This window comes from Loxodonta africana, chromosome 1 (assembly GCF_030014295.1).
Source record: "Loxodonta africana isolate mLoxAfr1 chromosome 1, mLoxAfr1.hap2, whole genome shotgun sequence".
Lineage (NCBI taxonomy): Eukaryota > Metazoa > Chordata > Mammalia > Proboscidea > Elephantidae > Loxodonta > Loxodonta africana.
The window spans coordinates 43714384-43741303 of NC_087342.1; the positions used below are offsets into that span (position 1 = coordinate 43714384).

Consider the following 26920-nt stretch of genomic DNA (forward strand, 5'->3'; position numbering starts at 1 on the left):
TAGAATTGTTTCCCTAATTTCCCTTTCAGATTTCTGATTGCTGGTGTATAGAAACACAGCTCACTTTTGTTTGTTAACATCATGCCCTGCAACTTTCCTAAATTTCCCTATTAGCTCTAGAAGTTTTCTTGCAAATGCTTTGCAATTTTCTAGATACAGTATTATATCATCTGCATATAGAGGTAATTTTACTTCCTCTTTTCCAATCTGGATACTTTTTATTTCTTTTTCTTGTCTTATTGCTTTTGCTAGGAATGCTAACACACTGTTGAGTGAAAGTCGTGAGAGCGAGCTCTCTTCTCTTGCTCCTAATTTCCGGGAGAAGCTCTCAGTCTTTCTCTATTAAGTATAATGTTGGCTGTTGGCTTTTCATATATGCCCTGAATCATATTGCGGAATTTCCCTTCTAATCTTCTTTAGGGTTTTCATCAAGAGTGTTAGATTTTATCAAATGCTTTTTCTGAATCCATAGAGATGATCATGTGATTCTTCTCCTTTGTTCTGTTGATGTGGTAAAAAAAAAAAATTTTTTTTTGTATAATGTGTTAATTGATTTTCTAATGCTGAACCATCCCTACATTCCTGGAATAAATCCCACTTGGTCATGGTGCATGACTCTTTTAACATACTGTTGGATTCTGTTTGCTACCACTTTGTTGAGGATTTTTGCATCTATATTCCTGAGAGATATTGGCCTGTAATTTTCTTCTGTTGTGGTGTCTTTGATGTTAGTATCAGGGTTATGTTTGCTTCACAGAATGAATTAGGGAGTAGTCCTTTCTTCTCTAATATTTTGGAAGAGTTTAAATAGTACTGGTGTCAATTCTTCTCTAAAGGTTTGGTAGAATTCCCCAGTGAAGCAATCTGGTCCAGAACATTTTTTTATTGGGTAGCCGGGGGCGGGGGTGGGTGTTGGGGAGGGAAGATTGATCAGATTCGCTCTCTTCACTTGTTCTGGGTGTTTTGAGACTTTCTATTTCCTCTTGAGTCAGTTTATGTAGGTTGTGTGCTTCTAAGAATTTCTCCGTTTCATCTAGCTTATCCAGTTTGTTGCCATACAGTTTTTAATAGTATTTTGTCATAATTCTCTTTGTTTCTATAGGATCATTTGTAAAGCCCCCTCTTTCATTTTTTATTTTGGTTATTTGTGTCTTTTCTTTGTCAGTTTGTCAAATTTATCGATCTTTCCAAAGAACCAGTTTCTAGTTTTATTGATTCTATTGTTTTTCTGTTTTTAATTTTATTTATTTATGCTCAGCTCTTTCTTATTTCCTTTCTTCTGCTAGGCTTAGGCTTAGTTTGCTCTTCTCTTTTTGTTCCTGGAATTGTTGCATTAGGCTGTTGATTTGAGATCTTTCTTTTTTGGGGTAGGCATTTATTGCTATATGTTCACCCCTGAATACTGCCTTGTTTGCATTCCATAAGTTTTGGAATGTTGTGCTTTCATTTTCATCTGACTCTAGAAAATTTGTGATTTCTCTTTTGACTTTTTCCTGAACCCACTGATAGTTTAATAATATATTGTTTAAGTTCCATATGTTTGTGTATCTTCTTCCAGTTTTGTTTTTTTTAATTGATTTCTAGTTTCACTCTGTTGTGGTCAGAGAAAATAACTTTGTATGATTTCAGTGTTTTTAAATTTATCAAGACTTGCTTTGTGTCCTAATATGCGGTCTATCCTGGAGAATGATTCATGTGCACTGGAGTAGAATTATATTGTTCTTTTGTTGGGTGGAGTGTTCTGTGTATGCCTGTTAAGTCTGGTAGGCTTATAGTGTCATTCAGGTCCTTTGTTTCCTTGATGATCTTCTTTCTAGATGTCCCGTCCAATATTGAAAGTGCTGTGTTGAAGCCTCCAACTATTGTTGTAGAGCTGTTTCTCCCTTCATTTTTATCAGTGTTTGCTGTAAATATTTAGGTGCTCCAATGTTGGGTGCATATATATATTTTTGATTGTTAAATCTCCTTGATTAATTGACCTTTTTATCAGTATATAACGTCCATTTTTATCTCTTCTGACAGATTTTGTCTTAAAGCCTACTTTGTCTGATATTAAGATTGCCATACCAGCTCACTTTTGATTATTATTTGCATGGAACATTTTTTTTCCATCTTTTCACTTTCAACCTGTTTGTGTCCTTGGATCTAAAGTGTGCCTCTTGTAAATAGCATATAGTTGGATCATTTTTTAAAATCCACTCTGTCACTGTCTGCCTTTTAATTGAAGCATTTAGTTCATTTGTGTTCACTGTAATTACCAATAAGAAGTGGCTTACTTCTGCCATTTTGTTATTTTGTGTGTGTGTGTCTTAAGCCTTCTTTGTCTTTGTCCTTTACTACTGCTTGCTTTTGTATTTTGTTAGTTTATTGTAATGAGCCATTTTCATTCCCTTCTCCTTTCCTTTTTTGTAGGTTTTTTAGATATTAGTGGTTACCATGAATATTACATTTAACAGCATGTGTTTATATTATCCTGGGGTAAGTTGGTACCAAATTAACTTCAATAACATACAAGAAATTCTACACTTATACCAGTCCTCCTGTCCCCTCTCCCATTTTGTTGGTGTTATCACTAATTTTGTCTTTATATTTCTTGTGCCCTGTAAAATCTTATCCCTGCTTTGTACACATTTGCCATTAAAAAGCACAAAGGACAAAACAATTAGAATTATCATGCATAAATACCTAATTGCTAGCCCTTGCACTTGTCCACGCAGTTACCTTCACTAGAGGTCTTTCTTTTTATGTATGGTTTGAACTACTTTCTAGTATCTTTCCTCTTCCATCTGCAGGAATCCATTAGTATTTTTTGTAGGGCTGGTCTGATGGATATGAACTCTCCCAGCTTCTGTTTGTCTGAGAATGTTTTAATTTCACCTTCATTCTTGAAGGGCAGTTTCACTGGGTGTAGTATTCTTTGTTTTTTTCTTTCTGCACTTTAAATATTTCATTCCATTGTCTTCTGCCCTCAATGTTTTTGAGGCGAAACTGGCACTTAATCTTACTGGGGATTCTTTGTGTGGGACTGTTTGCTTCTCTCTCATTGCTTTCAGGATTTTCTCTTTATCTTTACTTTTTGAGAGTTTAAGTATGATGTGTCTTGGTTTAAATCTCTTAAGGTTTATCCTGTTTGAGTTCTTTATGCTTTTGGGATTTGTAGATTCATGTGGTTCATTAGATTGGGGAAATTTTCTGTCACTATTTTTTCAGTTATGCTTTCTGTCACTTTTTCTCTCATCTCCTTCTGGAATTCCCATGACGTGCATATTAGGTCTCTTATTGTTGCCCCATAATTCCATTAAACTGTGCTCAGCCTTCTTGAGCTTCTGTTCTTGTTGCTCTTCAGCCTTGGTAGTTTTAAATATCTTATCCTCTAATTTGCTAATTCTTCTGACTGATTAAATCTATCGGTATGTCCTTCTGTTGTGTTTCTCATTTCATTTATTGCCCCATTCGTTTGCAGTATCTCTTTTTTTCTGGTCCTCATTTTTTCTTGGGTTGTTTTCCTTATTTCTTTGAAATCTTTTCCTACGTTTTCCGTCATAGATTGAATTATGTCCCCCCCAAAATGTGTGTATTAACTTAGTTAGGCCATGATTCCCAGTATTGTGTGGCAGTCCTCCAGTTTGTGATTGTAATTTTATGTTAAAGAGGATTAGGGTGGGATTGTAACACCACCCTTACTTAGGTCACCTCCATCATCCAATGTAAAGTGAGTTTCCCTGGGGTGTGGCCTGCACCACCTTTTGTCTCTCAAGAGATAAATGGAAAGGGAAGCAAGCAGAGAGTCGGGGACCTCATACTACCAAGAAAGTAGCACCAGCAGCAGAGTGCGTCCTTTGAACATGGGGTCCCTGCACCGGAGAAACTCCTTGACCAGGAGAAGAATGAGGACAAAGACCTTCCTCCAGAGAAGACAGAGAGAGAAAGCCTTCCCTTGGAGCTGGCACCCTGAATTTGGACTTGGAACCTACTAGACTGTGAGAAAATAAATTTCTCTTTGTTAAAGCCATCCACTTGTGGTATTTCTGTTATGGCAGCACTGGATGACTAAGACATTTTCCTTTAGCTCCTTAATTATGTTTAATGTTGTTGTATTATATTCTTCCTTTTTTGTTTTCATTACTTGTTCATCCCTAGATGTGCTTTCACTGCCTTTGTCATGTTCAGTTGGACGGGCCATTATTTCTGTGTTCTTTGTGTGTCTTGTGATTTTTTGTTGGAGCACTGGAATTTTTGAGGGTATTAACTTTCTCAGTTCTCCCAGTATGTGGTGTTTTTGCTGTACTGCTTTCTGCAAAAACTCTTAGACAGGCAGAGCCTTTAGCCTTTGCTTACCATTTACTCTCTGTGTGATTGTTCCTTCTCTCTACCTGGTTTAATTAGTATTTGAAAATTTCATATTTCGGTTTTCAACTTTTAGTGTCTCTCAGACACACTAGAGGACATGCTGTGGTAAACCAGTGGGCACTGTCATTCAGGAGAGATACTGTGTACTGTTCTGTCCACCAAGGGGTGCAGTCCTCTCTCTCTGGTTATTACTCCCTTCCCTTCTCTGTTTCTGCAACCACGTTTTCAGTCAGAAAACGCACTCCCAGGGAGCCCCCTACTGGGCCGGGTGTTGCCTTTCAGTTTTGCACTAGGTTTCTTTCCCTGCTCTGTGGGGAATGCTTATATCTGAGCTGGCACACAGGGAATGTATAGGCATACTTTCCTCTGTTTCAGGAGGAAAAGGGGCTGGCACTCCCCCAGAAAACCCTCTGAAACATCTGTCTTGCTGTTTTCAGAGACCTAATGGCCCTGCAGTGGTGGGGGAACATAGTCTCCACTTAGGTGACCCTCTTTCTGGCTCCATTCTAGGGACTCTCCTGTAGTAGTTTGTATCAGGCAGGAATCAGTTACTGGGTGGGAGTGGGGATCAGAGAGGCCTGCCTTGTAGTTGTCAGAGCCCACCCTACAGTGTGTTGGCTACGGGTTAGCCTCCACTCAAGATTACGGTAGCCTTAGTCAGCAGTCTTCAGCACTCACCAGAAGGGGGAGCAGAAAGACCCAAACTGTCCCCTGGGGAGGTTTGTCCTGTTGGTTTCAGAGGCCTGAGGTATGGGGTGTGCAGGGAGGCAGGCAGAGTGCTGACTGTGGGAGCAGACTTCACTGCAAGGTCCCTCTAAAGTAGTTTGCAACAGCCTAACAATCAACAGTTACCAGGTGGGGGAGGGAGTGTCACATTTCAGTCAGATTCCCACAGTGGTCTGCCTTATTGTTACCAGAGCCTTCCCCTTCCCTTAGTAGATTGTTGGCTATGAGTACAGCTTCCACTCAAGACATCTCCTTCCTAGCACACAGTAGCCTCTGTCAGCAGTCCTCAGTGCCAACCAGAAGTGGGGACAGACTAACCCAAACTGATCCCCAGAGAGGTTTGTCCTGTTGGTTTCGGTGGCCTGAGCTATGGGATGTGCAGGGAGGCACGTAGAGTACTGACCATGGGAGAAGAATCCACTGCAGGAGCCTTTTGTAGCAATTTACAGCTGGCTTTCAGGTGACAGTGTCCAGGAGGGGGAAGGGTTGTCACACTATGAATGGACACCCAGGGAGGTCTACTTTGTTGCTATTAGAGCCTCCCCCATAGTATGTAGCCTCCACTCAAGATGCCAGCTTCCTAGCACACACCAGCCTCAGTTGGTAGTCTCAGCATAGAGCAGACAGATCAGAACTGACTCTTCAGGAGGTCTGTCTTGTTAGTTTCAGAGGCATGAGTTATGGGATGTGCAGGGAGGCAGGTAGCATGTTGACTATGAAAGTGGACTCCACTGCACAGGCCTTCTGTAACAATTCACAGTAGGCTTGCAGCTGACAGTGTCTGTGTAGGGGAGGTGCTGGCACACTCCAAATGGACCCCTGGGGAGTTCTGCCTCTTTGATTTTAGAGCAGAAGCTTGGAGTTCTGTCTCTTTGTACAGGCAGAGGATGTGGTGGTTAGGAAATCTGGCTCTTTTACTAAGGCTACTCCCTGTTCATGTGGCCTGCATGGCTAGGGGGAGGGCCAGGGACAGTGGGAGAAATGATTTTCCTACCGTATACAACTCGTTGATTTGTTGACTCTTGCCTGTCTGAAGTTCACTGCTGCCTTCCCCTGCTTCCTGCTTCAGAGTCCCTAAAAGCTGAGCACTGTTTCCTTGTTGTATTTGTGGGGTGGTTCAGAACAATGGCCTGTTTATGCTGCCATTTTCCCAGAACACCCCTTCCCTTAAATTCTGATGCTATTGCCAGGGCTCTGTCCCCAACCCTCTTCTTTTCTCAAGGCCTACACACTCCTTCATAAGGCAAACACCCAGATCAAGAAATAGAACCTTGGTAGCCACATTTCCCCAATCAATCAGAAACCTTTCACTAAAAATCACCACTATCTTATTTTTATGGTATTTGTTAGTTTACTTTTCTTTATAATGTTAACATCCGACTGCTATCACTAAATACTGTGTTTAGATTTTCCTGTCTGCCTTGTTTTAAATATGACTCTTAAGTCTATTTTAATTTCCAGGTGACCCCTAGATTTCTTTTTGCAGACTTCATCATAGGTATTATGGTATGTTCTTCATCAAGAGGCATGTCTTTCTGTACTGTTAACAGCCACTGATAATCAATGTCTAGATCCTGTACTTCATTTGACATTACAGAATGGTGATGGTCTTATTCATTATTTCTTCCTAGTTTATTAGCTGTAATATTTTATAAAGAGAAACTTTCCCTCATCTATTATTTGATAAATCAGTGGTAACAACCTTGCAAGTAGACACCCTCGTGATCCTGCATGAACTTTATTTCCAGCTGGCACATTCTCATGCATTTGAGCTGGTATCAGTTTCATTTAGTGCCCTGCCAGTTCTCTTCTGCTGCAACGGTCATTTTTCCTTGAGTGGTATCTTCTTGGCATGCATGAGCCTTTGCTTTGGACAACTGGTGCCCCTGTTTTGTTGATGCCCTAAGCACATGTTTGCCTTGCTTATTGGGTAATCTGTCCCTGGCCTGAATATAAAGTCACTGACTTATATTCTCTTTGTCATGGATTGAATTATATCCCCCAAAGTATCTGTCAACTTAGCTGGGCCATGAGTCCCAGTATTGTATGATTGTCCACCATTTTATATGATTTTCCTAGGTGTTGTAAATCCTATCACTATGATGAAATGAGGTGGATTAGTGGCAGTTATATTGATGAGATACACAAGATTAAATAGTGTCTTAAGCCCATCTCTCAGAGATATAAAAGAGAGAAGCGAGCAGAGAGACAGGGGGACCTCATTCCACCAAGAAAGCAGTGCAGGGAACAGAGCACATCCTTTGGACCTGAAGTTCCTGTGCTGAGATGCCCCCAGACCAAGGGAAGAGTGATGGGAAAGAGCTTCCTCCAGAGCTGACAGAGAGTGGAAACCTTCCCCTGGAGCCGGCACCCTGAATTTGGACTCCTAGCCTACTGGACTGTGAAAAAATAAACTCCTCTTTGTTAAAGCCATCCACTTGTGATATTTCTGTTATAGCAGTACTAGATGACAAAGACACTCCTCCTTTGGGTATCTTCAATGTGTTGCTCCATTTTCTTCTTGGAAAAAAGTTGCTGTCGAAAAGTGTAATAGTATTCTGGGAAGATGGTAGCATAAACAGATAATCATCTCAATCCTTCCCTGCAAATACAACAAGAAAGTGGTGCTCAAAGAACTCTGAATTGGGGAGCAGAGGGCAGCAACTACAAATGGGCAAGAATCAAGGAATCAACAATGAGTTGCATATGGTAGGAAAATTGCTTCTCCCACTGTCCCTGGCCCTCCCCTGAGCCATGAGGGCCACTGGCTGCTGTGAATTGGGGAAGTGACTGAGGCAAAAGAGCCTACTTCCTTAATCACCACATCTTCAGCCTGTATAGACAGGACCCCAAGCTTCTGCTCTAAAATCAACAAGGCAGACCTTCCAGGGGGTCCGTGTGGAGTGGGCCAGCACCTCCCCCACCCAGTAACAGTTGGATGTGAGGTTGTTGTGATCTTCTCCCTTGGCAGTTGAGTCTGCTCCCACAGGCAACACTCTACCTGCTTCTCTGCACACCTCACAGCTCAAGACTCCAAAATTCAATAGGACAGACCTCCCTGGGAGTCAGTTTGGGTCTGTCTGTTCCCTCTTCCAGTCTGTGCTGAGGACTGCTAACTGAGGCTGCTACATGCTAGGAAGCAGGTGTCTTGAGTGCAGGTTGCACTCATGCCAACAATCTACTAGAGGACTCTAATTGCAACAAGGGAGACCTTTGTGGGGGTCTGATAGCAGCTTGTCAGCCGCTTCTCCACCTGGTAACTGTCAGTTGGCAGGCTACTTCAAATTACTACAGAAGGCCCCTTGTAGTAGAGCCTGGATTCTGTAGCCAGCACTCTTCTAGCCTGCACAGCCCATAGCACAGGCCTCTGAAATCAATAAGACAAACTTCCCTCTAGGTCAGTTTGGGTCTGTCTTCCTTTCTGGTCAGTGCTGAGGTCTGCTGACTGAGGCTGCTGTGTGCTAGGAAGCATGTATCTTGAGTAGAGCCCACTACCATTCCCAACATAACATTGGTGAGGCTCTGATAGTAACAAGGCAGACCTTCCTGGGGATTCATACAAAGCATGATAGCCCCCTTTCCACTTGATAACTGTCAGCTGCTGAACTGATACAAACTCCTACAGAAGGTCCCCAACAGTTGAGCCAGGAGGTGTGTCACATAAGCGGAGGCTTCTCCTCCAAACACCATAGGGCCAATGGACTCTGAAATCAACCAGATTTTTCAGAGATCCTTCTGGGCAGTGCCAGCCCCTTCTTCTCCCAATAAAGAGGAAAGTGTTCCTGTGCTTCCCTTCAATGCCAGCTCAGATATAAAAGGCCCCCACAGAGAAGGGAAGGAAGCCTTGGACAAAATCAGTGGGCAACATCCAGCCCCACAGGGGGCTCAATGGGCGTGTGCTTCTTGACTGAAAATGTAGTTGCAGAAATAGAGAAGGAGAGGAAGTAATGACCTGAGATAGAAGGCTCTGCCCCCTGAGGGACAGATTGATTAATGTGCAATAGCTTGCCTGAATGGTGGCATCTTTTCATGGACAGATTGAGTATGGCATATTCTATGATATGTTCAGGAGACACTGAAAGTTGAAAACCCAGATCTGAAACTTCTGAATCCTAATTAAACCAGGAGAGAGAATGAGCTATTAGAGGAAGAGGAAACAGCCAGAAAAAGCTTAAGACTGTGCCTGCCTAAGAGTTTTTTATGGAAAGTAGTGTGAGCAAAAAGACCAAATACTGGGGATAATTGAGAAAGCTAACACCCTTGAATATTCCAGTGCCCCAACAAAAAAAATCACAAGACACACAAAGAACGGAGAAATGATGGTCCATCCAAAGAACCTGACAGAGGGAGTGAAAGCACATGTAGGGAAGACTGAATAATGGGAAGAAGTGGAAGAATATAATACATGAACGTTAACATAACTAAATACTTAAGGAAGAACATAGAAAAAAATGAAAGAAACAAAGATTTAAAAAAAGAGACAAAAAGAAACCAAACAGAAATATTGCAACTAAAAGAGACAGTAACTGAAATGAGAAACACAATGGAACGATTTAACAACAAAAAGGAAACCAAACAGAAATATTGCAACTGAAAGAGACAAAACTGAAATGAGAAACACAATAGAAGGATACAACAACAAATTTAATTAGAAGAAAGAATCAGCAATGTAGAGGATAAGAGGGTTGAAATTATGGAGGCTGAAGAACAACAAAAATGGAAACTCAAGACTGCTGGCCACAATTTAATGGAATTATGGGATGACATCAACAGACCTAATATATACATCATGGGAATTTCAGAAGATGGAGAGAGAAAGTGATAGAAAGAATACTTGAAGAAATAATGACAGAAAATTTTGTAACTCCGAAGACGGACATAGATCTACAAATCCAAGAAGCTCAAAGAACTCCAAGCAGGATAAACAGATCATAATTAGACTCTCAAAAAGTAAGCGTAAAGAGAGAATCCTGAATGCAGTGAGAGAGAAGCGAACAGTCACATACAAAGGATCCCCAATGAGATTAGGTGCCAATTTCTCCTCAGCAACACTAGAGGCCAGAAGGCAATTGAATGATAAATTTAAAGTGCTGAAAGACAAACCAAGAAAACAAAACAAAAAACTGTCAACCAACAATACTATACCCAGAGACTCTGCCCTTTAAAAATGAGGATGAAATTAAAACATTCCCAGACACACAGAAGCTAATAGCGTTCATATCCACCAGACTGTCCTTACAAAAATAATAATAATGTGGAGTCCTGCAGATGGAAGAGAAAAGACTCTAGAAAGTAGCTCAAAGCCATACATAAAAAGAAAGATCTCTAGTGAAGATAATTGCACGGACAAGTATAGGAACTAGTAATAAGGTATTTATGCTTGATAATTTTAATTGTTTTGTCCTTCATCCTTTTATAATGACAAATGTGTAAAAAGCAAGAATAAAATTACGTTACAGGGCACATGGTTCATAAAGGTATAATTAGTGATAACAACAAAATGGGAAGGTGGTATAGGTATAGAATTTCTTGTATGTTACTGAAGTTAAGTTGGTAATAATTTAATCTACAATATTGTAAATGTAAGAAGTGAAATGTAATGTTCATGGTAACCGGTAAGAAATTATCTTAAAAAAATGCACAAAAGGAAAAGGCGACCAAAATGGATCACTGCAATAAACCAGCCAAACACAAAAGCAGACAGTAGTAAAGGAAAAAGACAAAGAAGGCATTAGACACTCAAAAGACAATGGTCAGCCATTTTTTATCAGTAATTACAGTAAATATAAATGAACTAAATATTCTAATCAAAAGGCGAGAGTAGCATAATGGATTAAAAAAAAATGTTCCAACTATATGCTGTTTACAAGACACACGCCTTAGACCCAAGGACACAAAAGAAGTTGAAAGCAAAAGAATGGAAAAAAATTTCCATGCAAATGATAACCAAAGAAGAACTGGGAGGAGAGGGGCAATTTTAATATCAGAAAAAGTAGACTTTAAGACAATCTGTTAGAAGATTTTAAGAATCAGAAGAGGTAAATACAGACATTATATAGTGATAAAGAGGGTCATTTCATTGAGAAGATTTAACAATTATACATGCACCAACATCAGAGCACCTAAATATATAAAGCAAATATTGATAGAATTGAATGGAAAAATAGACAGCACTACAGTAATAGTTGGAGACTTCAGTACACTACTTTCAGTATTGGACAGAACATCTAGAAAGAAGATTATCAAGGGAACAGAGAATCTGAATGACACTATAAACCTGCTGGACTTAACAAACATATATAGAACACTCCACCTAACAACAGAACAATACAGTTCTACTCCAGTGCACATGTATCATTCTCCGGATAGACCGCACGTTAGGTCACAAAGCAAGTCTTGATAAATTTAAAAACATTGAAATCATACAAAGTGTTTTCTATGACCACAACAGAGTGAAACTAGAAATCAATAAAAGAAAAAACAAAAACTGGAAAATATACAAACGTGGAAATTAAACAATACACCATTAAACTACCAATGAGTTTAAGGAAGAAATCACAGATTTCTTAGAGTGAAATGAAAATGAAAGCACAACATATCGAAACTCAGGGGCTGGGGAGAACTCTGGTAACAACAAGGAGAACCTCTGTGGGGATCTGACCGAAGCATGACACTCCCTCCCCCACCTAGCAACTGTTGATTGCTAGGCTGTTACAAACCACTACAGAATATGGGATGCAAGCAAGGCAGTATTCAGTGCCTACCCAAGAAGAGAAGAAAGATCTGTAATCAACAGCCTGACTCTACAACTTGAGGAACTAGAAAGAGAAGAGCAAGCTAAGTCTAAACCTACCAGAAGAAAGGAAATAGCAAAGATCAGAGCAAAAATAAACAAAATTGAAAACAGAAAAACAATAGAATCAACCAAACCAGAAGTTGATTCTTTGAAACATCGATAAGATTGGCACAATTTAGCTATACTGACAAAGATTTGAAGACTTACTGTTGAGATGTCAGTACTACCCAAAGCTATCTACAGATTCAATGTAATCCCAATCAAAATTCTGCCAGACTTTTTTACACAAATGAAAAAACCAAGCTTCTCCTCCATATGGAATGTTACCAAAACCAAACCCATTGCCATCGAGTCAATTCTGACTCATATGGAAGGTTAAGTGGCCCCAAATACCTAAAACAGTTTTGAAGGAGAACAAAATAGGAGGACTCACACTTTCTGGTTTCAAAATATATTATACAGCTACAGTAAAAAAAAAAAAAAGCCTGGCACTGGTGTAATAATACAGGTTGTTTTTGTGTGCCACCAAGTAGATTCTGACTTATTGCACTTTGATATGATAGAGTAGAATTGCCATGTTGGGTTTCCTAGGCTGTAATCCTTACGGGAACAGATGGCCAGGTCTTTTCTCCCACAGAGAGTGTCTTAGTCATCTAGTGCTGCCATAACAGAAATACCGCAAGTGGTTGGCTTTAACAAAGAGAAATTTATTTTCTCAGAGTCTTTTTTTAAGTAGGTTACAAGTCCAAATTCAGGGCATCGGCTCCAAGGGAAGGCTTTCTCTGTCTTCTCTGGAGGAAGGTCCTTGTCCTCAATCTTCCTCTGGTTGAGGAGCTTCTCAGGCACATGGACCCTGTGTCCAAAGGATGCACTCTGCTCCTGGTGCTGCTTTCTTGGTGGTATGAGGTCCCCAACTCCCTATTTGCTTCCCTTTTATCTCCTGAGAGACAAAAGATGGTGCAGGCCACACCCCAGGGAAGCTCCCTTTACACTGGATCAGGGAGGTGACCTGAGTAAGGGTGGCATTACAGTCCCACCCTAATCCTCTCAACATAAAATTACAATCACAAAATGGAGGACAACCACACAATACTGGGAATCATGGCCCAACCAAGCTGACACATACTTTTGGGAGGACACAATTCAATTCATGACAGAGAGACTGGTGAGTTCGAACTGCTGGCCTTTCAGTTAGCAGCTGAGCACTTAACCAATTGCACTATCAGAGTACCTTAATAAACACAAAGACCAGTGAAGTAGAATAGAGAGTCCAGAAATAAAACCACACATCTATGGTCAACTGATTTTTCACAAGGGTGTTAAGTCCATTTGATGGAAGAGAGAAGAGTCTCTTCAATAAAAATGGAAAGCTGGTAATGGGGGACTCAAGGTCAAGAAGGGAAAGGTGTTGACATGTGGTGGGGTTGGCAACCAATGTCACAAAACAATATGTATATTAATTGTTTAAAGAGAAACTACTCTTCTTTGTAAACCTTCATTCAAAGTACAATAATAATAAATTTAAAAAAGCAGCAGAGAAAGCACACACTGCCAGGTGGTTGGGAGAAAAGAAAGGAAGGTAGGTAGAGAGAGACAAGAAACTGAGAAAAGAAAAAGAAATGCCCCAAGGGAGCCTACCAGCATGGTGGTACTGAAATAGGGAAGTGCTATGCCAGTGCTTCCCAGCCACATGGCATGGCACAGCTTGTCAAAAATCGGTGGAGATGGCATGCGCAGCCAGGTGGTCAGGAGAAAGGAAAAGACGGTAGAGAGAGACAAGAAACTGAGAAAAAAAAATGCCCCAAGGGAGCCCACCAGTGTGGCAGCGCCGACGGGGGAAGTGGATCTCCAGCCAAGCTCTCAGCCTTGCCCCTCAGGAAGGAGTGGAAGTGGCATATGGTACCAGCTGGGCAGGAGAAAGGAAGGGAAGTGAGAGAGAGGAAAGAAGCAAAAAGAAGCCAAAACAACAACGGGGCTAATCCAAGCAACAAGGAGCCAGCTTCTCTCTGGCTGCCGAAAAGTGGCTTGCAGTGGGAAGAAGGGTGAAGGGTGGGAAAGTGGGTATCCCTGGTTACCAAGTGCTCTGTCTCCTGCTGGGAGCTGCGTGAAATTGCCTCCCCGTACTCCCTGTCCACCGTTCTTGGTAGCTGAGAGGTCCAAGATGGGAAGTCTGTGCTGCATTAGGTGGTGGGGACCTCCACTCGTATCTCTCCTTGTTCTCTGTTCTCTGTCATTTTCTTATTCTGTTTGGTGCTTGGTTGAGTTTATCCCATCATTTGACGCTTAGGGTTTCAGGATTGATGTTTGTGTTTTACTTAGTTTTTGAAGTATTTGCTGTAGAGGAACAAGGTGAGGTGTCTGTCTCTAGTGGCACGTTGGCTCCACCCTCATTTCTCTGCTGTGTATATTCTTAACAACAACAAAAAACAAATCAAATTTTTAAAAAAGGAATCATAAAAGAAGTCTAATGGTGACTTACATGTAACTTCATTTTGTAACTAGAATGCCTGAAGAATTTACTCTTTTTCTTTCAAGTCTAATAATAATTTTATTGGAATATATCTTGAAGTTTATTATTCTAAGTCAATTTTCCCAGGCATGTGAGGTGCTGTATCAACATGGAGTTTCAAATCTCTCTTTAATTTAGGAGAGTTTTCTTGAATTTTGTTATTCTGTGTTCTTGCTTTGATTTTCTTCTTCCAGAATTCCTATTTATTGCATTTTCTTTTCCTGTCTTCCAAATTTGTCACTTTCTGTGTAATCCAAGTTATTTTTCTCTTCATTTAAAAAATTTAACCATTTTCTCTTTAATTTTTAATTTCTTTTATGATGTTATCTGTTATGTTTATTTCCTTTGTGTTCTTTCTCATTTAGCTTTCATTTCTCAAATGCTTTTCCTCTATATTTCTGATTCTTTTTTGAGTTCTATCACCATATTTCTGAGATTTTCTATTTCAGGTATATATTTTCCCTTGATATGTTTTATCATTTTTTGGTGTCCTTTTGCTCATTTTGCAGTATTAGGTTATTCTTTTCTTGTGTCTTGTAAATCTGCCTTTCTGAGATTCTGAGAGTTTTATTCTGCTTCTTTCTCTCTCTCTTTTTTATCGTGTTGTTTGGGATTCTACCTTAGTCATTTTTTTATTGATCATCTTTTTGTGAAATTAGTTTCCCTGAACTTTTAGAATGAAGTGAGATTCAGGAGAACCTTTCTAACTTCACAGAACTCTTTCTTCCAATTTTGTGTAGTGTTCAAAATATACATAGTGTTCAAAAATATTTCCTGGTTCTATTCCCCATGGAGCCCTGGTGGTGCAGTTCAAACCCAGCTGCTATGTGAAAGGTCAGCAGTTCAAACCTGCCAGCCAATCCACAGGAGAAAGATGTGGCTGTGGCAGTCTGCTTCTGTAAGGAACACAGTTTTGGAAACCCTATGGGGCAGTTTTACCTTGTCCTATAGGGACCCAATGAGTTAGAAAAGCTTGGCTGCTAACCAAAAAGTTGGCAGTTTGAATCTACCAGCTGCTCCTTGGAAACCCTTTGAGGCAGTTCTGTTCCGTCCTATAGGGTCGCTATGAGTCAGAATCGACTTGATGGCAGTGGGTTTATGAGTCAAAATCAACTTGATGACATGGATTATCCCCTCCTCCATCCTTATCTGCACTTTATTTTCCCTTGTTCTGATTGATTTGGGTTCTCTCTTCCTCAGTTTTTCCTCAGTGTGGGACATGACCTGGAAGGGAGCTTCAGCTGTTTTGTTTTGAGAGTTCAGAAACCATTTCAGCCCCTTCACAATTTCCTCCTTACCCCCTGAACTCATTTGTTATTAGAGCGTGCAAACTCTCTTCAGTTTTACCTTCTCTTCTCTAAGTGCTTGCTGAGTTGTTCAAGTGAGCCATTGATGGCTTTTTTTGGAGTTCTCAGGCCCATTCGTTGCACCATGGCATCCTTGAACTTTCCATGGTACAAGTGTAGAAATTTGCTTGCATCTGCTTGTATTTGGAAATCTTGTCACCTAGTTATTTTGTGGAAACCCTGGTGGCATAGTGGCTAAGTGCTACGGCTGCTAACCAAAGGGTTAGCAGTTTGAATCCACCAGGCACTCCTTGGAAACTCTATGGGGCAGTTCTACTCTGTCCTGTAGGGTCACTATGAGTTGGAATTGACTTGACGGCACTGGGTGTTTTTCTGGGAGTTATTTTGTAGCTTTTGTCCATGAGCCAGTTGTTTTGCTATCCTAGTTTCTTTTTATTGTTATTTATTTATTTTATTGTATTTTAGATTAAAGTTTACAGAACAAACTAGCTTCTCATTAAACAATTAGTACACGTATTGTTTTGTGACTTTGGTCGCCAACCCCATGGCATGTCAACATTCTCCACTTCTTGACCTTGGGTTCCCTATTACCAGCTTCCTAGTCGCCTCCTGCCTTCTCCTTGCTCCTGTGCTGGTGTGCCCACTTAGTCTTGTTTTGTTTTATGGGCCTGTCTAATCCTTGGCTGAAGGGTGAACCTCGGGAGTGATTTCATTACTGAGCTAAAAGGGTGTTTGAGGGGCCACACCCTTGGGTTTCTCCAGTCTCAGGCCAATAAATCTGGTCTTTTTTTGTGAGTTAGAATTTTGTTCTACATTTTTTTCCAGCTCTGTCCAGGACCCTCTATTGTGATCCCTGTCAGAGCAGTCAGTGGAGGTAGCTAGGTACCATCTAGTTGTGCTAGACTCAGTCTGCTGGAGGATACAGTACTTGTAGTCTGTCATTTGGACTAATCTTTGCCTTGTGTCTTTGGTTTTCTTCACCCGTCCTTGCTCCAAATGGGGTAAGATCAGTGGAGTACCTTAGATGGCCATTCATAAGCTTTTAAGACCCCAGATGTAACTCACCAAAGTAGATCATAGAACATTTTCTTTTCAATTGAGCTAGATGTTACCTGAGACCATGGTCCCCACAGGCCTCAGGCCAGTAATTCAGCTCCTCAGAGAGTTGGGATGTGTCTGTGGAGCTTTCATAACCTTCCCTTGTACAAGTTGTTCTGGCTTCCCCAGTATTGTGTACTGTCTTACCCTTCACCAAAGTTAGCACTTACCTGTTGTCTATCTAGTGTTTTTCCATTCCTAACCCTCCCCTCCCATGTAACCATCAAAGACTGTTTCTTTTTGTGTGTAAACCTTTTCATTAGATTTTATAGTAGTGGTCTCACACAATATTTGTCCTTTTATGATTGACTTACTCAGCATAATGCCCCCCACGTTCACCCATGTTGTGCGATGTTTCACATTTCATCATTGTTCTTTATTGTTGCATAGTATTCCATTGTATGTATGTCCCATAGTTTGTTTATCCATTCATGTGTTAACGGGCATCTAGGCTGTTTCCATCTTTTTGCTATTGTGAACAGTGCTGCAGTGTACACGGGTGTACATATGTCTGTTCATGTGACTGCCCATATTTCTCTAGGATATATCCCTAAAAGTGGGATTGCTGGATCATATGGTATTTCTGGAAACCGTGGTGGCGTAGTGGTTAAGTGCTACGGCTGCTAACCAGAAGGTCAGCAGTTCAAATCCACCAGGTGCTCCTTGGAAACTCTATGGGGCAGTTCTACTCTGTCCTACAGGGTTGCTATGAGTCGGAATTGAATCGACGGCAATGGGTTTTATGGTATTTCTATTTTCTAGCTTTTTAAGGAAGGGCCATATCAGTTTCTAAAATGGTTGTACAATTTTGCATTTCCACCAGCAGTGCATAGGAGTTCCAGTCTCCCCGCAGCCTCTCCAACATTTGTTATTTTCTGTTTTTTTGATTCATGCCAGTGACATTGGGGTGAGATGGTATCTCATGGTTTTGATTTTCATTTCTCTAATGGCTAGTGATCACGAGCATTTCGTCATGTGTCTCTTAGCTGCTTCTTGAATGTCTTTGGTGAAGTGTGTGTTCATATCACTTGCCCATTTTTTAATTGGATTATTTGTCTTTTTGTTGTCGAGGTGTTGGATTTTCCTGTAGATTTTAGAGATTAGACCTTTGTTGGATTTGTCATAGCCCCCAATTTTTTCCGAGTCTGTAGGTTCTCTTTTTATTCTTTTGGTGAAGTCTTTTGATGAGCATAAGTTTTTAATTTTTAGAAGATCCCAGTTATCTAGTTTTTCTTCTGGAGTTTGTGTGTTGTTAGTTATGCAGTGTATCCTGTTAATGCCATGTATTAGGGCCTCTAGCGTTAATCCTATTTTTTCTTCTATAATCTTTATAGGTTTTGGTTTTATATTTAGGTCTTTGATCCATTTTGAATTAGTTTTGGTGTATGGTGTGAGATATGGATCCTGTTTCATTTTTTTGCAGATGGACATCCTGTTTTCTGAGTACCATTTGTTAAAATGCCTGTCTTTTCCCCATTTGATGGACTTTTGGCCCATGTCCAAGATCAGGTGACCTTAGGTGGATGAATTTACATCTGGGTTCTCAATTCTGTTCCATTGGTCAATGTATTTGTCATTGTACCAGTATCAGGCTGTTTTGACTACCTTAGCTGTATAGTAGATTCTCAGGTCAGGTAGTGTGAGGTCTCCTACTTTATTCTTCTTCTTCAGTAGTGCTTTACTTATCCGGGCCTCTTCCCTTTCCATATAATGATTAGTTTCTCCATCTCTTTAATAATGCTGTTGGTGTGTAGATCAGGATTGCATTGTATCATAGATTGCTTTGGGTAGAATTGAAATTTTCACAAGGTTGAGTCTGCCTAACCACGAGCATGGTATGTTTTTCCATTTATGTAGGCCTTTTTTTGGATTATTACAGTAGTGATTTGTAGTTTTCTTTGTATAGGTCTTTTACATTCTTGGTTAGCTTTGTTCCTAAGTATTTTATTTTTTTAGGGGTATTATACATGGTATTATTTTACTGATTTGCTTTTCATCATTCTCTTTTTGGTGTATAGGAATCCTGCTGATTTTGTATGTTAATCTTATATTGTGCTACTCTGCCGAATCTATTAGTTCCAGTAGTTTTCGCATGGAGTCTTTTGGGTTTTCTATGTATATATCATATCATTTGCAAATCAGAACAGTTTTATTTCTTCCTTACCAGTATAGAAAAATTTTATTTCTTTTTCTTCTTTATTGCTGTACCTAGGACTTCCAGCACAATGTTAAATAGGAGTGGTGATAAAGGGCATCCTTGTCATATTCCTGTTCTCAAAGAGAAAGTTTGCAGCCTCTCTCCATCAAGAATGATGTTGGCTGTTGGTTTTGCATGTTGTTGTTGTTCTTAGGTGCCGTTGAGTTGGTTCCGACTCATAGCGACCCTATGTACAACAGAACGAAACACTGCCTGGTCCTGCGCCATCCTTAAAATTGTTGTTATACTTGAGCTCATTGTTGCAGCCACTGTGTCAATCCACGTTGTTGAGGGTCTTCCCCTTTTCCGCTGACCCTGTACTCTGCCAAGCATGATGTCCTTCTCCAGAGACTGATCCCTCCTGACAACATGTCCAAAGTATGTAAGACGCAGTCTCGCCATCCTTGCCCCTGAGGAGCATTCTGGCCCCACTTCTTCCAAGACAAATTTGTTTGTTCTTTTGGCAGTCCATGGTATATTCAGTATTCTTCGCCAGCACCACAATTCAGAGGCATCAACTCTTCTTCGGTCTTCCTTATTCACTGTCCACCTTTCACATGCATATGATGCAATTGAAAATACCATGGCTTGGGTCAGGAGCACCTTAGTCTTCAGGGTGACATCTTTGCTCTTCAACGCTTTGAAGAGGTCCTTTGCAGCAGATTTGCCCAATACAATGCGTCTTTTGATTTCTTGACTGCTGCTTCCATGGCTGTTGATTGTGGATCCAAGTAAAATGAAATCCTTGACAACTTCAGTCTTTTCTCTGTTTATCATGATGTTGCTCATTGGTCCAGTTGTGAGGGTTTTTGTTTTCTTTATGTTGAGGTGTAATCCATACTGAAGTCTGTGGTCTTTGATCTTCATCAGTAAGTGCTTCAAGTCCTCTTCACTTTCAGCAAGCAAGGTTGTGTCATCTGCATAACACAGGTTGTTAATGAGTCTTCCTCCAATCCTGATGCCCCATTCTTCTTCATATAGTCCAGCTTCTTGGATTATTTGTTCACCATACAGATTAAATAGGTATGGTGAAAGAATACAACCCTGACGCACACCTTTCCTGACTTTAAACCAATCAGTATCCCCTTGTTCTGTCCCAACAACCGCCTCTTGATCTATGTAAAGGTTCCTCATCAGCACAATTAACTGTTCTGGAATTCCCATTCTTCTCAGTGTTACCCATAGTTTGTTATGATCCACACAGTCGAATGCCTTTGCATAGTCAAAAAAACACAGGTAAACATCCTTCTCATATTCTCTGCTTTCAGCCAGGATCCATCGGACATCAGCAACGATATCCCTGGTTCCACATCCTCTTCTGAAAAAAAAAAAAAACTGGCCTGAATTTCTGGCAGTTCCCTGTCGATATACTGCTGCAGCCGTTTTTGAATGATCTTCAGCAAAATTTTGCTTGCATGTGATTTTAATGATATTGTTCTATAATTTCCACATTCGGTTGGATCACCTTTCTTGGAAATAGGCACAAATATGGATCTCTTCCAGTCAGTTGGCCAGGAAGCTGTCTTCTGTATTTCTCGGCATAGATGAGTGAGCACCTCCAGCGTTGCATCTGTTTGTTGAAACATCTCAATTGATATTTCATCAATTCCTGGAGCCTTGTTTTTCGCCATTGCCTTCAGAACAGCTTGGACTTCTTCCTTCAGTACCATTGGTTCCTGATCATATGCCACCTCTCGAATGTTTGAATATCAACTAATTCTTTTTGGTATAATGACTCTGTGTATTCCTTCCATCTTCTTTTGATGCTTTCTGCATCGTTTACTATTTTCCCCATGGAATCCTTCACTATTGCAGCTCAAGGCTTGAATTTTTTCTTGAGTTCTTTCAGCTTGAGAAACGCCGAGCGTGTTCTTCCCTTTTGTTTTTCCATCTCCAGCTCTTTGCACATGTCATTATAATACTTTACTTTGTCTTCTCGAGAGGCTCTTTGAAATCTTCTGTTCACTTCTTTTACTTCATCAATTCTTCCTTTTGCTTTAACTGCTCAACGTTTGAAAACAAGTTTCAGAGTCTCCTCTGACATCCATCTTAGTCTTTTCTTTCTTTCCTGTCTTTTCAGTGACCTCTTCCTTTCTTCATGGATAATGTCCTTGACTCGTCTGGTCTGTTGTCACTAGTGTTCAGTATGTCAAATCTATTCTTGAGATGGTCTCTAAACTAAGGTGGGATATAGTCAAGGTCATGTTTTGGCTCTCGTGGACTTGCTCTGATTTTCTTCAGTTTCAGCTTGAACTTGCATATGAGCAATTGATGGTCTGTTCCACAGTCGGCCCCTGGCCTTGTCCTGACTGAAGATATTGAGCTCTTCCATCATCTCTTTCCACAGATGTAGTCAGTTTGATTTCTGTGTGTTCCATCTGGCGAGGTCCATGTGTATAGTCGCTGTTTATGTTGGTGAAAGAAGGTATTTGCAATGAGGAAGTTGTTGGTCTTGCAAAATTCCATCATTTGATCTCTAGCATTGTTTCCATCACCAAGGCCATATTTTCCAACTACTGATCCTTCTTCTTGGTTTCCAACTTTCGCATTCCAATCGCCAGTAATTATCAATGCATCTTGATTGCATGTGCGATCAATTTCAGAGTGTAGCAGCTGATAAAAATCTTCTATTTCTTCACCTTTGGCCTTAGTGGTTGGTGCATAAATTTGAATAATAGTCGTATTAACTGGTCTTCCTTGTAGTTGTATGGGTATTATCCTATCACTGACAGTGTTGTACTTCAGGATAGATCTTGAAGCGCTCTTTTTGATGATGAATACAACACCGTTCTTCTTCGAGTTGTCATTCCCAGCGTAGTAGACTATCTGATTGTCCAATTCAAAATGGCCAATACTAGTCCATTTCAGCTCACTAATGCCTAGGATATCGATGTTTATGCATTCCATTTCATTTTTGACGATTTCCAATTTTCCTAGATTCATACTTCGTACATTCTAGGTTCCAATTATTAATAGATGTTTGCAGCTGTTTCTTCTCATTTTGAGTCGTGCCACATCAGCAAATGAAGGTCCCGAAAGCTTTACTCCATCCACGTCATTAAGGTCGACTCTACTTTGAGGAGGCAGCTCTTCCCCAGTCATCTTTTGAGTGTCTTCCAACCTGGGGGGCTCATCTTCCAGCACTATATCAGACAATGTTCTGCTGCTATTCATAGGGTTTTCACTGGCTAATGGTTTTCGGAAGTAAACTGCCGGGCCCTTCTTCCTAGCCTGTCTTAGTCTGAATGCTCAGCTGAAACCTGTCCTCCATGGGTGACCCTGCTGGTATCTGAATACCAGTGGCATAGCTTCCAGCATCACAGCAACACACAAGCCCCCACAGTATGACAAACTGAGAGACACGTGGGGGTTGGTTTTGCATAGATGCCTTTTATTATATTGAGGAATTTCTGTTTTATACCCATTTTATTGAGAGTTTCTATCAGGAATGGGTATTGGACTTTGTCAAATGCCTTTTCTGCATCTATCGAGATAATCATGTGATAGTTTAATTTTATTTCATTTATGTGGTGGATTACATTGATTTATTTTCTAATGTTGAACCATCCTTGTGTACCTGGTATGAGTCCTACTTGGTTGTGGTGTATTATTTTTTTGATATGATGCTGAATTCTCTTGGTTAGAATTTTTTTGAGAATTTTTCCATCTATATTCATGAGACATATTGGTCTGTAATTTTCTTTTTTCTGTGGTGCCTTTGCTTGGTTTTGGTATCAGGGTGACGGTGGCTTCATAGAATGAGTTCAGAAGTATACTTTCTTTTTCTGCATGCTGAAATAGTTTGAGTAGTACTGGTGTAAGCTCTTCTGTGAATGTTTGGTAGAATTCTCCTGTAAAGCCATCTGGGCCAGGGCTTTTTTTTTTGGAAGTTTTTTTTTCTTTTTTTTTTAATTACGTTTTCAGTCTCTTCCCTTGTTATGGGTTTGTTCAGATTTTCACCATCATTTTTTTTTTGTTGTTGTTAGTTTAGGTAGGGTAGTGTGTTTCTAGAAATTTGTCCATTTTCTTTAGGTTTTCAAATTTGTTAGAGTATAGTTTTCATAGTACTCTGTTTTGATCCTTTTTATTTTTTGGGTCTGTTGTAATGCCTCCCCCCCATATCATTTCTTATTTGGGTTATTCGCATCATTTTCTGTTTTTCTTTCGTCAATTTGGCCAATGTTGTAGTTTTTTTGATCCTTTCAAAGAACCAAGTTTTGGTTTTGTTGATTCTATTTATTGTTTTTCTCTTCTATATTTCACTTATTTCTGCTCTGATCTTTATTATTTCATTCTTCTGGTGGCTCTGGGTTTCTTATGGTGTTCTCTTTGTTCAAGTCATGTAGCTAATGTTTTGATTTTGTCCCTTTCTTCATTTTTGATGCATGCATCTATTGCTATACATTGACCTCTGAGCACTGCCTGTGCTGTGTCCCAGAAGTTTTGGTATGGTGTGTTTTCATGGTCACTTGATTCCAGGAAATTTCATTCCAACTTTGATATCTTCTATTACCCAGTGGGTTGTAAGCAGGGCGTTATTCAGTTTTCATGCAACTGATTTTTTTCCTTGCTCTTCCTGTTGTTAATTTCTGCTTTGATGGCATTGTGATCAGAGAAAATACTTTGTATTATCTTAGTTTTTGGATTTCTTGAGGGTTGTTTTGTGGCCTAAAATATGGTGTCTTCTGGAGAACGTTTTATGTGCATTGGAAAAGAATGTGTGCCTTGTAGCTGTTGGGTGGAGTGTTCTATGTATGTCTATGAGTTCAGGTTGGCTGATTGCAGCCTTTAGATCTTCTGTATCTTTGTTGAGTGTCTTTCTAGATGTTCTGTCCTTTACCAAGAGTGGTTGAAGTCTCCTACTATTATTGTGGAACTGTCATTTTCTCTTTTCAGTGCCATCAGCGTTTGTTTTCTGTGTTTTGGAACCCTGTCATTGGGTGTTGTCATGTATTGAATTATGTCCCCCTCAGAAATGTGTGTATTAACTTGGTTTGACCATGATTCCCAGTATTCTGTGGCTGTCCTCCATTTTGTGTCTGTAATTTTATGTTAAAGGGGATTAGGGTGGGATTGTAACACTCTTACCAGGTCACATCACTGATGCAGTATAAAGGAAATTTACCTAGGGTGTAACCTGCACCACGTTTTATCTCTCAAGAGATAAAAGGAAAGGGAAGTAAGCAGAGAACGGGAACCTCATACTACTAAGAAAACAGTGCCAGGAGCAGTGTGTATCCTTTGAACCTGAGCTTCCTGTGCTGAGATGCCCTTAGAGCAAAGGAAGATATGAGGACAAGAACCTTCTTCCGGAGCTAACAGAGAGAGCCTTCCCTTGGAGCGGGTTCCCTGAATTCAGACTTCTAGCCTACTGGACTGTGAGAGAATAAACTTCTCTTTCTTAAAGTCGTCCACTTGTGGTATTTCTATTATAGCAGCACTAGATGACTAAGATAGGTGTGTAGATATTTATTATGGTAATGTCTTCATGATAGATTGTCCCTTTAATATAATGCCCTTCTCTGTCTTTTATGGTGGATTTTGTTTTAAAGTCTATTTTTCCTGAGATTATTGTTGCCACTTTTGCTCTTTTTTGGTGGCTCTTTTCTTGATATATTTTTTTTCCATCCTTTGATTTTTAATAAGTTTACATCTTTCTTTCTAAGGTGTATCTCTTGTAGACAGCATATTGATGGGTCCTGTTTTTTAATCCATTCTGTCAATTTCTCTTTATGGATGCATTAGGTGATTTACATTCAATGTAATTATTGATAGGTGTGAGTTTATTGCTGTCATTTTATAGTGCTTTTTTTTTGTATGGTGCTGATGTTTTCTTTGTTTCTCTTATTTCCCTGTGCCAAATTCCTTTTGTTTATGGATTTTATCTCATTTCTTTCATTTTTGTAGATTTTGTGTTTACTGAGAGTTTATGTTTTTCTTCTTTATTTTGATTAGTAGGTTTGTTAACTTTCTTTGTGGCTACCTTGAAATTTACCCATATCTTCCTAAGTTTGAACCAATTCTTTTTCACTTTTTTTTTCTTAAAAGGTCATTAAAAAAAAATTTATTGTGCTTTAAGTGAAAGTTTACAAATCAAGTCAGTCTCTCACATAAAAACTTATATATACCTTGCTACATACTCCCAATTGCTCTCCCCCTAATGAGACAGCTTGCCCCCTCCCTCCACTCTCTGTTTTCGTGTCCATTTTGCCAGCTTCTAACACCCTCTACCCTCTCATCTCCCCTCCAGGGAGGAAATGCCAGCATTGTCTCAAGTGTCCATGTGATCCAAGAAGCTCACCCCTCACCGGCATCCCTCTCCAACCCATTGTCCAGTCCGATACCTGTCTGAAGAGTTGAAAAGGTCATATTTTATTTACCATAATACCACATTAATCAATGTAACTGAGTTGTCAACATTTAGTTTTTTAATAGACAATAAATTTGAAAGATTCAAGACAGCTGCTTGTTGATGCTTTTTGAAAAAGTCATTAAATCAATGACCACAAACATGTAATTTGTAAAATATTTTGTATAGTTTCCCTTCCTGAGCATCATGAATGATCCATATATGGACATAGCATGGAGATAATGCTTCCTCCATTTCTGTGTTCAGTCCTTCCCCCAGGTATACTAGAAGTGTTCCTCTAAAGTATGTTTCTTGAAAGGGAGTGGTTCTTTTTTTGTTGCTGGGGGGCCTAGAGTGTGTAAAATTAGGAGAAAAAACACTTATTTGTGCATCTTGAAGTATTGGTGTGTCTGTGTGTTTATGGGACGAGGTCATGAGGTCTTAATTCTGAAACTTGGGCTGGAGACGTGTATTACTGTCATACTGAAAGTACAACTTATAGTTCCTTTAGTTCCCTGGGTGCTGCAAACAGTTTGTACTCTACTACTAACCTAAAGATTGGCAATTTGAACCTACCCAGCAGCACCATGGAAGAAAGATTGGCGATCACCTTCCGTAGATTACAGCCAAGACCCTATGGAGCAGTTCTACTCTGAAACACATGTGGTCGCCATGTGTCGGAATTAATTCGACAGCATCAGGTTTGGTTTTGGTTTTGGTTTTATAGTTCCCTTAGAAAACTTCTACTAAAAGATGGTTGGCTTCTGTTAGCAATATACTTTTTTTTTTTTAATTTTTGTTGTGCTGTAAATGAAAGCTTACAAATCAAGTCAGTCTCTCATGCAAAAATTTATGTATACCTTGGTATATACACCTAGTTGCTCTCCCCCTAATGAGACAGCACGCTCCTTCCCTCCACTCTCTATTTTCATGACCCTTCAGCCAGCTTCTGACCCCCTCTGCCCTCTCATCTCCCCTCCACACAGGAGCTGCCCACATCATCTCATGTGTCTACTTGATCCAAGAAGGTCACTCTTCACCAGTATCATATTCTATCCCATAGTCCAGTCCAATCCCAGTCTGAAAACTCGGCTTTGGGAATGGTTCCTGTCTTGGGCTAACAGAAGGTCTGGGGACCATGACCCCCAGGGTCTTTCTAGTCTCAGTCACACCATTAAGTGTGGTCTTTTTTATGAGAATTTGAGGTCTGTATCCCACTGCTCTCCTGCTCCCTCAGGGGTTCTCTCTGTTGTGTTCCCTGTCAGGGCAGTCATCAGTTATAGCCAGGTACCTTCTAGTTCATCCGGTCTCAGACTGATGTAGTCTCTGGTTTATGTGGCCCCTTCTGTCTCTTGGGCTCACAATGACCTTGTGTCTTTGGTGTTCTTCATTCTCCTTTGCTCTAGGTGAGTTGAGACCAATTGATGCATCTTAGGTGGCTGCTTGCTAGTGGTTAAGACCCCAGACACCACTCACCAAAGTGGGATGCAGAATGTTTTCTCAGTAGATTTTATTATGCCAGTTGACTTAGATGTCCCCTGAAATGATGGTCCCCAAACCCCCACCCCTGCTACGCTGGCCTTTGACA

General features: G+C 40.2%; 1 long non-coding RNA gene across 3 annotated transcripts in view; it reads left to right on the forward strand.

Moving 5' to 3' along the window:
* The window catches only part of LOC111752736 (uncharacterized), a 147455-nt gene extending 121417 nt beyond the window's left edge, over positions 1 to 26038 (forward strand). For 2 of the 3 annotated variants that reach the window (XR_010321122.1, XR_010321126.1), the window contains exons 8-9: positions 25234 to 25347; positions 25913 to 26038. This is a non-coding gene — a long non-coding RNA (uncharacterized LOC111752736). The remainder of the gene's footprint in view (positions 1 to 25233; positions 25348 to 25912) is intronic. The other variant, XR_010321127.1, reaches the window with a different exon arrangement.
* The last annotated feature ends 882 nt before the right edge of the window (positions 26039 to 26920 follow it).